The 15,732-nt window shown below is 48.4% G+C and overlaps 1 protein-coding gene and 1 non-coding gene across 6 annotated transcripts in view; both read left to right on the top strand.

Moving 5' to 3' along the window:
• The window catches only part of Prosap (SH3 and multiple ankyrin repeat domains prosap), a 241,989-nt gene that overhangs the window by 47,716 nt on the left and 178,541 nt on the right, over positions 1 to 15,732 (top strand). For 2 of the 5 annotated variants that reach the window (XM_050194460.3, XM_050194459.3), the window contains exon 1: positions 14,858 to 15,684. The exons of 1 other annotated variant lie outside the window; for it this stretch is intronic. The gene's annotated coding sequence lies outside the window, so the exon portion shown is untranslated. Of the gene's footprint in view, positions 1 to 14,857; positions 15,685 to 15,732 lie in introns of those variants that run through there. 2 more of the 5 variants (XM_055062205.2, XM_050194464.3) reach the window with 1 other exon arrangement.
• Positions 3,616 to 3,742, top strand: LOC126546464 (U5 spliceosomal RNA). Its single transcript, XR_007602600.1, has one exon. It is a non-coding gene; the product is annotated as a U5 spliceosomal RNA (small nuclear RNA).

The following is a 15,732-nucleotide window of genomic DNA, read 5'->3' as shown; positions in this document are numbered from 1 at the left end:
CGTCTATATAGGTGCGACGCGTGCAATGTTATTGGCGGCGCTCGTCACGCCAGCCTTGTGAGACGCCTGCTAGCTGCCGGGACGCCGTTCCTTCTACACAGCCGCAGTTGCCTTGCCTGCTGCAGCATCGCGCCAACATGTCGCACCCGCGTATACAGTTGGAACACCGTCGGAGGAGTTCCAGCTCAATTGTGTACGACTGCACATTTGCCCCCTACCCAACCTAAACGGTATTAACGCTGGCGTCATACCCGTTGCCCTGTAGTTGGCCAGAGGAGTTGCTTGAGGAAAAGGGAGACAAGAAAAAAATGTAAGGCAGTGATATCCACTGTACGAGAATGCTACTGTCGCAGCAAATGAGTTGACTGCTGAAGGAATGGCTGAACGATGGTGCCATCTTCTTATTGATCGCCCCTCTTCCTCACAACTTACCGCCGTTTGACGTGGGACCTATATACATATATATATATATATATATATATATATACATATATATATATATATATATATATATATATATATAGGGAGACCTACGGTGGTCAGGAAACGCTAGGGCTGTTTCCGTGTGTTGTTAAGAAGTGGCCGAATACGACATCTTCAATGACGACGAAAGCGCGTCCTTATTGACGCTTGCTTTCCGTAATCCCATCCAGGCCCCGGTTCACGGCCACGCTCCGGTTGAAAGGCACATGCGCACTCACTTCCGGTCACGCTGGTGCTCGGTCAGGTGTTGCAGCTCTACCTCCGATGAGCCAGGCGCAGCCGTGTCGTCAGCCACGATACGTTGTCATGATCAGCCTATCTCATGCCGATGCAACTGCCTGACCGAGACCTCTGCCAATGACTTGCAATTACGCATACCTTGGGGTACCTGACTCTATTTCCTGCTACACAGAATTACTTAGAGAGACCCAAATTTTGCACGAATGCTGCAGCCTAATAATAAGTACCAAAAATTAAACTATGGGGTATGACGTGCCAAAAGCACAATTTGATTATGAGGCAGGCCGTTGTGGGCGATTACAGATTAATGTGGACCAGCTGGAGTTCTTTAACGCGCCCGTAAATCTAAGTACACGGGTGTTCTTGCATTTCGCTCCCATCTTGCTTGTTTGCATGCTTCCTTTGACGTGGCGCTTACCCACTTATGGGGAATGGCCAAGACGCCGGCGGTTAAACGGAAACGCTTATAGGAAACACATCTTTTCGAAAGGACAAAATTGAATGTTATAAATTTTAATCAACTCAATCAGAACTTTGTAAATATGTAATGAATCAGTAAATTAAGGTAAATTGGAATTTTGTAAAATAATATATCAGAAAATTAACTATATGTATCCTCCTTGTGTCGCCAAGACACTTGCGTACGGCCCTGCGTGCGCGCGTACCTGCCCCTAAATCCCAATGCAGTTGCACCAAAGGAGAAACTGTTTTCAGCGTTTACAGCAATGTCGACTTTTTGCAGTGGAATTCCAAAGTATTTCTTTCTCTCGATTGCGAATCGGCCACAGGTTAATAAAGATGGCTGTGGCTTAGCTAAGGTTAAGCGCAGGATGCGAAGCATACTAGCCTTTATTTTAGTTGTTGAACCACTGTTTAGCCTGGTGAACTGCTGTTGCTTGGCTATATTTGGTTCGGCTAGTAGAAGAAACAACTCATGCGTTACTCTGCTTCGCCTTCAAGAGTGGAACGCGACAGCGTTCCCGTCGACCCGCCAAGGGGTGTAAGACAATGGGCTACGGCGCAGCGACTACGCGCCGCGCATTGGACGCGGTGAGCGTCGAGCAACGCAGCGTTCGGCGCGGCAACGAAATGTGCGCCTGAGCAAGCGACGCACGCCTGAGCCTTAGAAACAGCTCGTTTCTAAGGCAACACCGCATTCACTAGAGGCGCTTTTGTACCGCTTCGAAGCATCGTACTCGTGGCTCAGTGGTAGCGTCTCCGTCTCACACTCCGGAGACCCTGGTTCGATTCCCACCCAGCCCATCTTGCAAGAGTTGAGCCAAAGCCACCTAGAAACAAGCGCAGCTGCTTATATACCGCCGCGACGGCGCGAGCGACGGCGCGAGTTGGAGCCCCGTTTCTCCTCTGTCGTGACGTCACGGTGTCACGTGGTATTGAAGGCGACACCGCCGCGCCTGAGGAGCTGGGTTGAGCTCTCGTAATATGCTTCGCATAAAAGAACGATCAATGGTTTGAGGTTCCTTGCAGAAATGACGTATAGAGGGGACAGCGCCAGACCAGACCTGTGTAGATAAAAATTCACCGGTGGAATGCGGCATCGTAATTTTGTGATGGAGATTCGAGATTTACGTGTGGGACACTACTGATTGTCCTAAGGGTAAAGCAAATGATTTAAGCCTGTTATTTGGAGTGTCTGTATTTCAGATTATCTTAAAAGAGATAGTTTTCTGAATCTAGCAGCGGTGATGTAAGCAGAAGTGGGCAGAACATACACGACTGGCCCATGTAGGGACGTGCGTGCAAGTGTAACGGCCATTTCATTTAAAAACAAACCACGGTGACCTTGTACCCATACCAAGCGCACCAGATGTAAGGTCGAAGGTATTAGTGCTTCTATTTCATTAAAAACTGTACTGTCTGAGAATAAAGTGAGCCCTGTGCACACTGACAACGAATCGGTCAGTATTACAGCTGTCTGAGAATGTAACAGGATGTTTTCGAAGAGCTGAAATAACTGCTAATAATTCTTCTTGAAATATAAGTGTATAATCAGGAAGTCGCACTGAATACTACCAGGACAGCGCCTCAGAAAAAATGCCTACACCCGCCTTCTCTTCACACATTGATACACCCGTAGCTATTCCATTATTAATCTTCAATTGCGCTAAATGATCTTGCCATAATCCGCTTAGATGTCTAGTTGGTAGGAGTTAACATTTGAAGTAAGTATGTGCTCAAATTCTATTTTAATACTATTTACGGGTTGTTGGAGGGGAATGATGTCGCGTATCTGAGCTTTTCAAGGTTCTAGTTGTGCTTGCACAAAAAGAACCCGCGGTTTGTATAGGCGCGATCATGTTTCTTCAAAGAACGCAAATGTGTCCTTATAAATACATACTGCAATCATCTCAACGAAGATGCGTATATGTTTAGCTAGGTTTTTACTGTAAGAATGCGGAATCTGCGTGCAAGTGTGGGTAATCGGGCTTCTTGACATAATACATCATTAGGAACAAATTTTGGCAAGTGAAGACAAATCCGGAGAGCCTCTCGCTCTGGAAGAACGAGGGGCATAATTTTGTATGCGGGCCCACCCGAAAATAAACCGCACACAAACTCCAATATGGGTCCCCATCCAAATGCTGCCGCCGTGGCCGTTCCTTCTTCTCCTTTGCTAGATCCCGTATGTTAGCCAACAAAGAAGCGGAAAAGTGTGCCACAGTTTTGTACAGCCACGCTTTTAGGCTAACATTGTGTAAAAACTTAAATAACAGGACTTTAGCTCAGAGGTAGTTATTGTGCAATTTATTAAGCTGAAACTTCATACGTAAAAGGAAAAACTAATATTACGTTCGTAGAAGAACTGGCTTGCTTGTTCCATTATGACGGTCCGCTCCGATGCCGTCAATTATTGCAATCGAGTTGCGGCATTCGCTCTTGTCTCTCCTCAACTCACTCGCATTAACCTTTCGCCTTTTACTAAAGGTTACCGTGGGGAGGGACATTTCAATGAGCCTATGGGCCAATTTTTGCGGGGCCCTGCTCGTTTGGGTGGGGCCTATCAACTCAATCCAAAAGAAAGGTTGCATGACACACGGTTCTGCCCGTCCATTGATGTCTTCGTCTATCACCGCAGGGTTAGCTTTCTCGGACCGCGAAGTCAACGGCTGAGAACGAGCGCCAGTGGTGGGGTGCACGGCGCTCGAGGCACGTTGTCGGCGTCGCCGTGCTGTTCCGCTATTGAGAGTGCACGCGCGGAAGGTTATAGAGGGTCTCCAGAGTCACGTATATTGTGCGTTTGGCTGCAAGAAGAACGACGTACTGTGGGCAGCAACCGTTGCATAATGAGCGTTGCACCTTATTGAGCACAGTAGCGTTCTTGCAAAGCTGCCATGTGCGTGCATTATTCCGAGTGGAACTGGCAGTAAAGGTTAAAATACCGTTGTCTAATTTTTTTTTGCTGGGCGCTGGCTAACTAACGCCGGCCGTTTCCCGTCGATCTCTTTTTGCGTATACCATCTAGGTGCGACGTCTGCAACGCTATTGCTGGCGCTCAACGCGCCGGCATTATGAGACGCCTGGTAGCTGCCGGGACGCTGTTCCTTCTACACAGCCGGAGGCGCTTTGCGAGCAAGCTGCACCGCGCCCACGTGTCACACTAGTTGGAACATCGTCGGAAGAGTACCCGCTCAATTGTGTATGGCTGCATAAATCCCCCCAACCCAATCTAAACCTTGTTATAGCTTGGTGTAACCTTGTAACCTTGTAATCGTAGTTGGTGAGAGGAGTTGCTCGACGAAAAGGAAAACAAGAAAAAATAAATAAGGCGGGGGTCTTCACTGCGCGAGAAGGCTGCTGTCGCAGCGAATGAGTTCAGAGTTGAGGGAATAGCTGAACAATGATACCTTTCTTATTGATCGCCCCAGTCGTCACTACTTATCGCCGTTTGACGTGCGCCCTATTTAAATGTAGAGAGACCAACGGTGGCCAGGAAGCGCTAGGCCTGTTTCCGTGTGTTGTTAAGAGGTGGCCACGGCCATTGGCTGGAAATTCCGCGAAAATGACAATTTGAGTGACGAGGAATGCACGTCCTTTACTGGCCCTTGCCTTAATCCGATGCGCCTAGCCAGGCCCCGGTTCACGGCCACGCGCCGGTGGAATTTGCGCATGCGCGCCCACTTCCGATCCCGCTGATGCTCGGTCACGTGTCGCACCTCTACCTCCGCATGAGCCCGACGTTAAACAGTCGCATCACCAGCCTCAATCCCTTATCATCATTAGCCTATTTCATGCCGATGCAACGGCCACGACGAAGACCTCTGTCAATGACTTGCAATCGTGCATGTCTCGAGGTACCTGTGTCCATCTCCTGCTACAGAATTACTTGACGCGACCTAAGCTTTTCGCGAATCCTCCAGCTGAATAATAAGTATCAGTAAGGCAGTAATAATAGTGCAATAGTAATACTAATGCAGGTTTAATGATAAATCGAGCTAGATCGATAAGTGTTCGTCTGGAATTCTATCGTCGTTTTCTGTGCGCCTGTCCCTTCGTTGGGTAGAAACTTACTACCTAAGGTGCTAATGCTGCTCCTAATTTTGACCCGCCTCCGCCATAACGGAGTAGTTGGGGTACTCTCCCCGTGACCTCCCTCTATGCCACTCTCTGAGCCAGTGGTTACATCACAGGTGGGGTACCACAGTTAGCGCCAGGTGTCGCCACTCGAGCTTTCTGTTTTTGTCATTTTCTCGCTACAAATGACGAACGTGTTATTATTCCTAGGTGTGGGCAGCGCAACCCGGATGCCCTGCCCACACCTAGGACCATGTTCAGTCACCAACTCGCGCCGCTTGCCGTGTTGATTCAATGTTATTACGGAAGCCTAATTTTTCAATCTAGCTCAACTTAATATTTTCTATTACTGTCCCTTTAACTCTTCATGATGTCTGGTCATGTCGTACAATTTGTGCCCCAGCCATGTTGCTATCCATGTCCCCTACAGTTACGTCCGGTTGAATACTTGGAATTAGGTCTTCCCTAGTGGTGTAAGAGTGGTCGACCTTCGCGTACGTTTCGAACCAGAGTGCTTCTGGAACACTCCGCGTGCCTAACCCGCGAGCCACTGTAGCGCGCAAGCCGACCCAGATAGCATCCGGCGTCTCGCTCCCGCGAGCACCCTCCTCCTCCTCCTCCTCCTCTGCGCGCGATCACGCCTCCGGGAAGCCTCGGAGCGTGCGCGCGATGATGGCGAAATGGAATATCGATGCAGCAGTGGCAGCGAGCGCTGCTGCTCGAGCGTCTCTTAATTGACCCAGTATGCAGCGGGAGGGAAAAGGTCGCGCCGGCCCCGTATGCCACGGGAGTGCCGCAGCAACTTGGGCGATGCCGCGCCACCAGAGGGCAGTGTCCGTCCCGTGCCACTAATCACCAAGGCCACTCTGCTCCGCGGTCTTCTTCTGGCCTTTCGCTTTCAGTTCCTCTTCCCGCCACTAGGTGCGCAACGGCGGCTGCGCCTATATTGTGGCTGGTCACGTGAGCTGTGGACTGTGGTAGCGATGGGGTGCGCACAGCGAAGAGGCTGATGAGGTGGGGGGACGGCAACGGGGTTGCATTTCGTAGCAGCGGCGTGTACGCTACATTTGCGTCCGTGTTGCGTCCATTAAATAGTGGCTTGAGTTGAGGAGGAGGAGGAGGAGGTGTGTACCGCACTTGCGTGATTCTCGGTCTGCCGCGTAGATGTGGGTGCGTGGTGCGTGCTGCGATGCGGTGGCACTCCTATTGCGGAACGTGGTTGAGAGTGCGGTTTGGTGGCAGCGCCGAGAGCGTCCGTTTCCACCCGCTGGGGGCAGTGTGTCGTAAAGATGGCCGCCTATTCGCACGATGTGCGTTGGATCGTGATTCGGTTGCGAGGGGGACGATCACGCACCTTTGCTCAAGCGTGCAGCGGACGAAAAAGCAATGAAGGTTTACAATCGTGGTTTCTATGTTCCTCAAAGCGTCCTCACGGCTAGGCAGCCCTTTGACACACTTTAGACACCCTCTATAGTGTCCCTTTGAATAGATACCAAAGAGAATAGATCGATGAAGCATTCGTTCAAAACTCTATATTCTTTATTTAGCTCTAATAGGTTGTTTACTAAAATATAATGAAAGCCCAAGTCATTTTTTTTTAAAATTTCGCGCCGACATCCAGCTGCTGTAATGCCAGTGGGGCGACACGGATTTCAAAGTTTCTTTTTTTTTCTTGTATTTCGGGCTGTCGTGGCTCAGTAATAGTAAAACCTGGTTATAATGACGTTGAAAGGAAAGGCATAATTACTTCGCTATATCCAATGCTGCGTTATAGCCATTATTGCACATACTGCAATGTGAATCGCGGGAAGGGGGGATTTCTTGGGGCAACTTCACTTCATTCGTTATATCCGTTATTTTGTTATATCCAATTTCGTTATAACGAGTTTTGGCTGCAGTTGTTGAAACTTGATGAGTTCGGTGCATAACAACACAATGTAAGCCAACTTTACCGATCAAAATTTAACTATACCAGAGCCGACACCATCAAAATTTATTACGTCACGACGAGCTGACGCGGGAACAACAAGGCCTGTGTAGCCGCAGGTCTCTCATTTTGCGCCTTTTGGCAATATACTAATATAGACTTCTATTAATTTTCTTTTTTTGATGTACCTTGAAAGGGACATGTTCGTATTTGTAAAACAGAGTGTGAAAAGGTGGGGAGTTTAACCAGGAAGGTTCCAGCCGATTTGCTACCCACCACTGGGCGAGAAGCATATGGAAAATAAACAAGAAAAATATGAAATGTTTGCTTTATGAGTGCCACAGGCCTCTAGTGACTCTCTGTAGGGATGAAGGTCGAGGGTCCCCTCAACTTCTGTGAGCGCAGTATCGTCGAGTCATCTTAGGCTACCACGCCTTTCGAGGGCTCTAGTTTTGATGTTCAAGTACAGAGCGTACCTCACAGTCAAGTAATTGTTTTTTTGTGAAAACCAATCGGCCAATGAACTTTCTTTTTACGCAGTATACTGGAGCATGTGTGCATCACGAAGACGATTGCCAAGCTTTTAGAAATCGCAATCACATTGGGCATGCTACGCGACCGGCATTCGCCATGTCTAAACCTATAATCTTCTGCCATTAGCATCAACATTCTTCTCCACCTGGAGAATTTCCGCAGTAATGATTTGTCATATTATATGTCCATGTGCTTCGAGTTGTCGCTTAATGCAGCCTCGCTCTGCGATCCGATATCCCCTATAGTTAGCTGAAATTGGATAGTGCGACCGCCCCGAAAAGCCTTGGTCCAGGTTTCGATCCCCGGATCAGGATGAATCTTTTACCTGTAACTGTGAAGCCTCCTTTCCGATATACTCCTTGCGGCGCGTTTCCTCTCTAGCATCTGGCTACTCGTAAGTGAATGACAATTTTCCTTTTCAGAGCATCTACATTCATATTCCCTCCTCTTTCTCTCTATCACACACACACACACGCACACACACAAACACACAAAAGAATAAAGTAAGTTGAACTTGAGACATCTCTGAATATTCTATAAAAAAATTAGGCGGATCAGATCGCCACGGCGGCCAACGTGCAAAATAGGAAGAAACACAGCTCACTTAATCTTACCTTGCGGGCTATATTCGAATTAGAAAGAACAGCCCTAATGTCGGCACTGAATATTTGTCGAAGACTCTCGTGCCTTGAGATACGACATGTATACCTGACTCACGGACTAACACTGTGTGCGCATTTTAACGAAGGCATTTTAAGCTTCGTCGAGATACACTATAGTCTCAATGAAAAATGATTTAGTTTGTTCGTACGTTGCGTGTTGAGGTTTGTTTTGCGTTGTTGACACTGTATGTATTTGTGACGTGCACTGTGCAGGTTTCCTTTTTTTTTCTTGTCGACATAATAAAAGGGTATGTTGGTGCACAAGTTGGGCGCTGGCTGCTCCTTGGTTACTGAACATGTGGTACAGTTACATACATGGCTTTGCGTTTCTTGCGTACTCTTGCACATACTTTTGTAGGATAAGGAGCAGAAATACAGTTAATAGGCACACAACGACTTTATTACATGGCAGTTTAATTTCTGTTTTCATCACCCCAACCTGGAGTGGCCATGCTTTAGGCCGGATTGCGAAGGCGTGCACTTGTGAAGTCTGAGTACCTTGAAATGTGCACTCCTTTCTGATCGGGATGGCCAATAGCCCGCTGTGTGACATCTGCGGCTGCAGCGAAGCGATCGCTCTCCTTCTTTGCGAGCGCCCTCGTTTTAGCTCGCAAAGAGCAGCCCTCTCAGCCACGATAGACCAACTGGACAAGCCCTCACACGCGAAAAAAAAAACATTGCTGGAAACTGGTCTACACGAACGTCAGCGCGTAGCCGCTGTGAAGGCACTGCTGCGTTTATTTAAAGGACACTGGACTGCGTGACAAGTGTTGGCTCCGCATTGTGTGACGTAGAATGTAGTTGTGGGACTTTGACATTCTTTAACACCACGTAATGCCTCTGCAGAATGCGGGACAACGTCCACAGAAATTCTGCATTGCATGCGGTGTCTTTGTTTTTCTTTCTTTCCTTATTCTTTTTTTACTCTCATCTATCGCAGCCCTTTCCTCTTCCCCCGGTACAGGGTAGCCAACCGAATATATTCTCTGGTTAACTTCCCTGTCTTTCCTTTGCCTCTCTATCTCTATCTCTCTCTCTCTGCTATAGGCATGCCACCTGGCGAACTTATCCAGCATTTATTAGGGGCGCTCTCTCTCTTTCTCTCTCTCTCACTGCGGCTTTTTTTCTGCCCTCCCGTTTTTTCGTAGTCGGACATCTTCCAACTCCTTTGACGTCAGTCGCGTGGCAACGACGTGCGAAAGAATAGCGAAGTGGATTCCTCCTTGGACCTCCGAGGATCGAAGGCGCGCCTTCCTAAGGCCGGCTGTTGCTTCGCTTCCTGTCCTCCTCTTGAGAGGAGGTTTGCTTGCGGCACGTAATCCATGCCAAGACGAGCAGAGATCGATTCCGCCCGATGGTCGACGCCACGGCTGTGCTCGTCTATGAAAGCAAGGCCGGGCAGGGTGGACGCCTCGAGGCGGCGGGACGATTGATTTCGCGAGGCCGCCGCAACATCTGCCATTGTCGAATCCACCGAAACGAGGGACCCAAGGATTTCTTGTTCGGTGTACCTTTCGCCCGTTTGCTCAGCTTTACGTTGTTGCTTAGAACAACAAGTCTTGATTGAGAAGCCACAGGGAGGAGGCGCGTGTTTTGGAGAGAATGAGATAGAGATATTGATTGTTTCATTCATTCATTCATTCATTCATTCATTCATTCATTGCCTTTACAGTCCCAAATCAGCACTGGTGCTGGGACAGATGCCGTAGTGTAGAGCTTTCGGACAATTTTGGTCAACACGTGTTCTTCGATTGATTCATTGATTGACTGAACAGGTTTACCGCCGCAATTAGGCAACACTGAGGTTACACTGCTGTAGTCTGTGCAACTGCTGTAATTTGTGCTTTATTACGTTAAATTTGTAAAGGAGGTCCCATTGCAGTCTTTGACTTTGGGACCTCCTTATGTATATTAACATCCTGTAATATTTACAATCATCTCATTGAAACCGATTCTGATTCTGACGAGAGACGTCTCAACGGAACACTCCCGTTTAATTTCGACCACCAGGGTTTCTCGAACGTACACCTAAATCTAAGTAGACGAGCAATCTTTTGCACATCGCCGCCATGGAAATGCGGCCGCCGCGGTTGGAAATTGAACCCCCGCGACCAAGCACTGAGCAGCAGACCTCCCCAGCAAGTGAGTCAGCACACGCGTTCGAGAGAGATTAGTTATTTTACAAACGGCTCTCTGTGCGAGCCCGACAGAGGTCGTAGCACGTCGTCATGTGGTGCTTTGGCATTAGCGAAAAACTCACTGAATTGACTCACAAGTACCCTCATGGGGGAGGACGGTATTCTGCATGTGTCCACCTAATGGACATGTTAATTCCGTCTGCTGCTAAAGTGCCGATTGGCTGGTAGCGCCTGTCTCCATTTGACGCGTACCCAGACCCAGCCAATTAGAACTCCAGCAGCAGGCAAAATGGGCATGTCCACTAGGTGGACACTTACAGAATACCCCCTGGGCATAGGGAAAGGTGTCTTCGAGTGGTGGCCCTACTCACGCGACCCAGAACGACCAAGGAAAGAGCCGGACAGGGGAAAGATTGAATAAGTACGGTTACGATTTTAGCGCCCAAAGACATGTACATGCATGGTGTAGGTGTGGATAGCGTTTTGATGTCGCAACCTTGTACACCTGGCGATAAAAACACTTTTATTTTTAACGGATTTCCAGTTCTAGTATGCGTAAATGACCAGCTGGGCTCCAGCGGTTGTGGTATTGCATTCGGCTGGCTATAGACCGGTTAACGTGATTTATGTGGGTTAGAAGCAGTGACCATAATGTCGGTAGTAGCCGAACTAACAGGCTGGTCGGTTCAGTGAGAACGCAGGTTTTTCAGCGCAAGCAAACCAGACGAGGCCAGAAGGAATCAAAACACAAAATGCGGGACTGAGAAGTCGTGCATAGGATGTGGGAAAACGTGCGACCAGCGCTCGTCCTCTTTTTACCTATGGTTTTTCCTTCCGCCTTCGTCTTCTTTGCGCGGAAAACCTTCGGTCGTATAGCTCCTGCGATTGAGTAGTGTCCAGTTGTCCGATGCGCAGGGAAGGCAAAGTGGGATGCCTGAACGAGTTGCAATAACCGGTAGAAGAGAGTGACCTAGCCTCTAAGGAATTCCAAGTACGCATGCAGCACGTGGTTTATATAAGCGCTTGTGAAACAGCTCGGCAGGCTCGCTTCCGAGAGTAAAGTTTCCGCAGCTATCGCGAACAATCTGAAAGGCGGAGACCCTTGTTCGGGTCACCCTATAAAGCAGAACTAACTGATAAAGTGGGCAGATGCCTATGTAATTAGAAGAACGCAGGTCGTATTTTAGTAATTGGCGGGATTAAAGCTGTTCTAGTAGGAATGTCGTGTGCTCTTTGCCGCCGGTCCCATATTGACTGTTTTTAAATGGAGTTTTCAAGTCGGGTGACGAGAATTCGGAGGGAGGCGGGGAGGCTAGATTTTGCAACGATTATTTTCCACTGCGTGCTCTTGCGCTTCATTTCTGGCTTGCACAGCTTTGCACCCACTGTATACCGCTTGGAAGCAACACCCTAAGCTACGTAGGCTGACAATTGAATACAGTTGACAGGGGATAATTGTTTTGTTATAGATATTTGTTATATGTTATATTTTATATTTGTTATACATATTTGTTATATATAGATGTTTTGTTATATATATAGAGTGCTTGCGCTATTTGTAGTAATCGTGTACTTCCGGGGAAAAAAGGTCTCACAGCTGGTTCGCAAACTCAAGTTTCCACTCTGCAGTGACCCGCGAATCGATCACCCGACGTCTGCAAAAACACATGGCGCGGAAGCAGCGGCCGTTGTAGGCTTAATTAGAAAAGATGGCGCTGCGCATTCTGCGAGTGTCCCCTTGTCGAGGATCGAATAAACATATAAACGGTCTCTTGTAATTTACACTGCGCATCAATCAGTGCTTGCGAAAACGAATGACGCATCTCGTATCGTTTGTTTTAGAGCGCAGTAGACGAATTGGCGCAAGCAATCGGGCCCGTATAATCACGCGATCTGTTTGGTGACGGCGGTTACTGAACCGTCTCGAAACAGGAATTCGTTGTCTGTTCCTTGACGGTTTTTGGTTTAGAATTTGGAGAGAAAATGCCTACGAGCGAATCGAAAACGTTGTCCGGTCGAATGTCTTCTGGCATCTGTTGCAGACGGCTTCGGAAAACCAATCAGCGCCGTCGGTGCTGTAATTAGCAGGCTACGCGTCTTACATACAGCTTTCACTTTGATTCTGCGCTTTTCAGTCTACAAAACTGCATAGCTGATCGTGGTAGCTCATCGGAACACTTAATCAATAAAGATTTCAAATGCTGCTTCTGAAAAAACGTCAAGTTGTTATTGTCTCCGGCATTAAATCTTCTTCCAGAGGAAACAGAAGATATGATGATAAATTTGCATGTAGAAATTAAGCTTACATTAATAAATTAATTTTGAAGTAATACGGTGGGAATTACAGCTATTTGTTTACGATATTCCCCACTGGGACAATAGGGACAAGAGTATTGTGTAGAAAAACACCAAATCGTTTAGACTGGCATATACTTCAGATACTATACTTCAGAGCGCCCTTCATTTGACGAGAAAAAGGTTTCTTTCGTTGCATTATGAGCGTAACTTAGTGTCTATATTTGAACTTTAATGATTCTTTTCATTGTTTTCAGGATGTATCGCAAAGTTGTGCTAAATGTGCCCTCTTTTTTTTTTTTTAGCGATGAAGGTAACTGTTCTGTTCGAGGTCTGCATCTCTCTTTTTTTACGTTGGCAATGCACTTGTCATACCGGAGGCATAGCGGAAAATGCGGGCACGTCTGCTTCTAGGCGGGTGTAAATCCGCAGCAGACGCCTCCAGGCCATCCAAAGGCACTAAGATACAATAACCGAGACACGAATAAACAACGCACGTATGCAATTTTGTTTAAGCTACCGCAAGCTTGATCGCTAGAAGAAAAAGGCAACAATCGTAAGCGCTCACTTACCGTATGGAACGCGACGATGTCTGTTGCGCGCACACACACACGCACACCCGCCATTTAAAAAATATCATAATAATGGCTGGCGCCGTGCGGAAAGGTTAGCAATTTTGCCTCCGTGAGGGCTGCAAGGAAAAGGTGCATGTCCATCAGGTCTCGTTTGTTGTCGGTGTCACCGAGGAAGAAAGGTCGGGCGTGTCAAGCACGCAACTGCTCTTCAATGAGAGGTAACTCGTGCGGTAGATATAGTTCGGCGCCACATATTGAATGCGCTGCGACTCAATAACGCAGCATCGGTGTTCTTGGGCCTGGTGCGCGGCTACCAACAATCAATACGCAAGTTCAAGTACGTGTACTGGAACATATTCAGAGCTATCTATTCAAGTATGTGCATTCGTATAAGTTACAGTGATATCTAACCTTACTACAGAACAGAGCGTTGTAGCTGAAGTAACCGGTAAGATAAAGCAGTGTGTCATCGATTGGAGCAGTAATGGGTTGTCGTGCCACTGGTAGATTGTAGGAATTATGGTGATAGTAGCCAAATGTAAGCGACTCGCCGTGTTTGTCGGAACGATAATCGTATGTAGTTAGCGTTTACATTCCTACCATTACGGCACTTCCGTAACGCATCACCAACGAGCTGAACTTTCTACTGTCTTAGCAATTAAAGGAGCTAACCATTTGCAAAACAGAATAGGATAGGGATAACTTTAATAAAGTTATCCCTATCCTATCCTAACTGTTTTGCGAACTCTCCCATCTCTGTGTTCTAGATGGTCTGACTGTAAGTACAGCTGTCCACTGCAATACATCGAATGTCCCATTCTCCTTTAACCTTTTATACCCTACGTACTCAAATCACCTAAACTAATCAATGGGTTAGGTTATCTATTTACGACCGTTGATTATTCGGCCGAGGAAAATTGTAGTCCGCCGAAATATGGAAGGCGTGTTTGTCTGTTGCTTTATCAGACAACGAGGAATGAGCATATATTGAACTTACTCTACACCTCAATGACATGTAGTACGAGTGTTCGTCCATATTTCATTTGTGGTGCGCATGATACAAGCATTCGGAGTGCGACTTCGGTCTATCTCTGCTTAGCTGTTCTAGGCCATGCAAGAGCTGAATTCGAGCACGGGTCTGGTGGCAGTAAATTTGGTACACACGGCAGACTGTACGCTTACGACACACGTGCCAGTATTATTGCTTCCTGTACAACCCCATCCAAGAAACGGCCGAACGTAATCACTCCCGCAGTACTGCAGCGGCACACTCCGAACGAGGAAAAAATGGGAGAGAATTGCCGGCATCGTAAAGCGCTGCACAGCCCTTTTACATCACAGACACGACGTCGCGCGCGCAGCGCATTGAACGGCGCGTTACGGCAGCGTCGAGCCCGATAAGAAAGAATAAAGATGCTGTCGTCTAAAACAACAAAAGGAAACGCCTACTACGATCGCAATCACGAAGGGAAGGGCCGCGCGGCGGGGAGTACGGAATTCGCGGCCTTTCCAAGCGTGCAAAGGCAAACCGGCGGCCAAATTTCGCTTTCACCCTCGAGGCGAGCCCCTCCGACACCCTCTCCTACTCTCTCGGCTAGCGCGGGCCAAGCGAACGGGAGGCGTAAATCGATTGCCTACCGGCGCAGTGCGCGTTTCCACCGCAGAGAGGCGCGCCGGTCGCGTCGCTCGTGCGCATGCGCAGCACGACGTCACGTCGCGGCGCTGGCGGCGCCGGCGCGCCGGTCCCTCGCATGTGTTTCGTTTCGTCTGCTCCTGCAGCGACCGCTGCAGACGACAGCAGAACGCGCGTGCGTAGTCTGCGAGCGTGGTCCAGGCCGTCTGTGTGCCTGCTGCTCGTTTCATTTTCTTTTTGTCCCTGGCGCGCGCTTGTGTTTGCGGCGCAACGCGGTTTGTTTCACCTGACGACTGCGCCTCCTTTCCTCAGCTGTTACCGATTCAGTGTTCCTTCACGTCGTTCTTTTTTTTTTTTTTTTCCGTGTGTGCCAACTTGTGATAGTGCGTGGGTGTGCCCATCGTCGGGTGTCGTAGGTGATACAGACACCGCGGCGGCGCGATCGTCGAGATACATCGAAATCCCGTGGATTTTACACGACGACGTATATGCCGAGGAGGGAGTAAAGAGAGAAACGAAAGAAATGACGTATCACCCGCCGTGTTGTTGCACGACGACGCGGCAGGGTCATCGGCAGCGGAACGCGCCCTCGACCTCAACGCTGGAGCTCGGGGAATCGCGGCACCAGACGACCACGCTAGGATTTTGATCGAACCTCTGACGGGTGAGTCGGCTGCGCCGCCAGGCGCGTCGCTGAGGTTTTCGTGATGTG

Source organism: Dermacentor andersoni, chromosome 10, assembly GCF_023375885.2.
Source record: "Dermacentor andersoni chromosome 10, qqDerAnde1_hic_scaffold, whole genome shotgun sequence".
NCBI lineage: Eukaryota > Metazoa > Arthropoda > Arachnida > Ixodida > Ixodidae > Dermacentor > Dermacentor andersoni.
The sequence above is the reverse complement of the archived record's forward strand: the minus strand, read 5'-3'. Positions and strand labels throughout refer to the sequence as shown.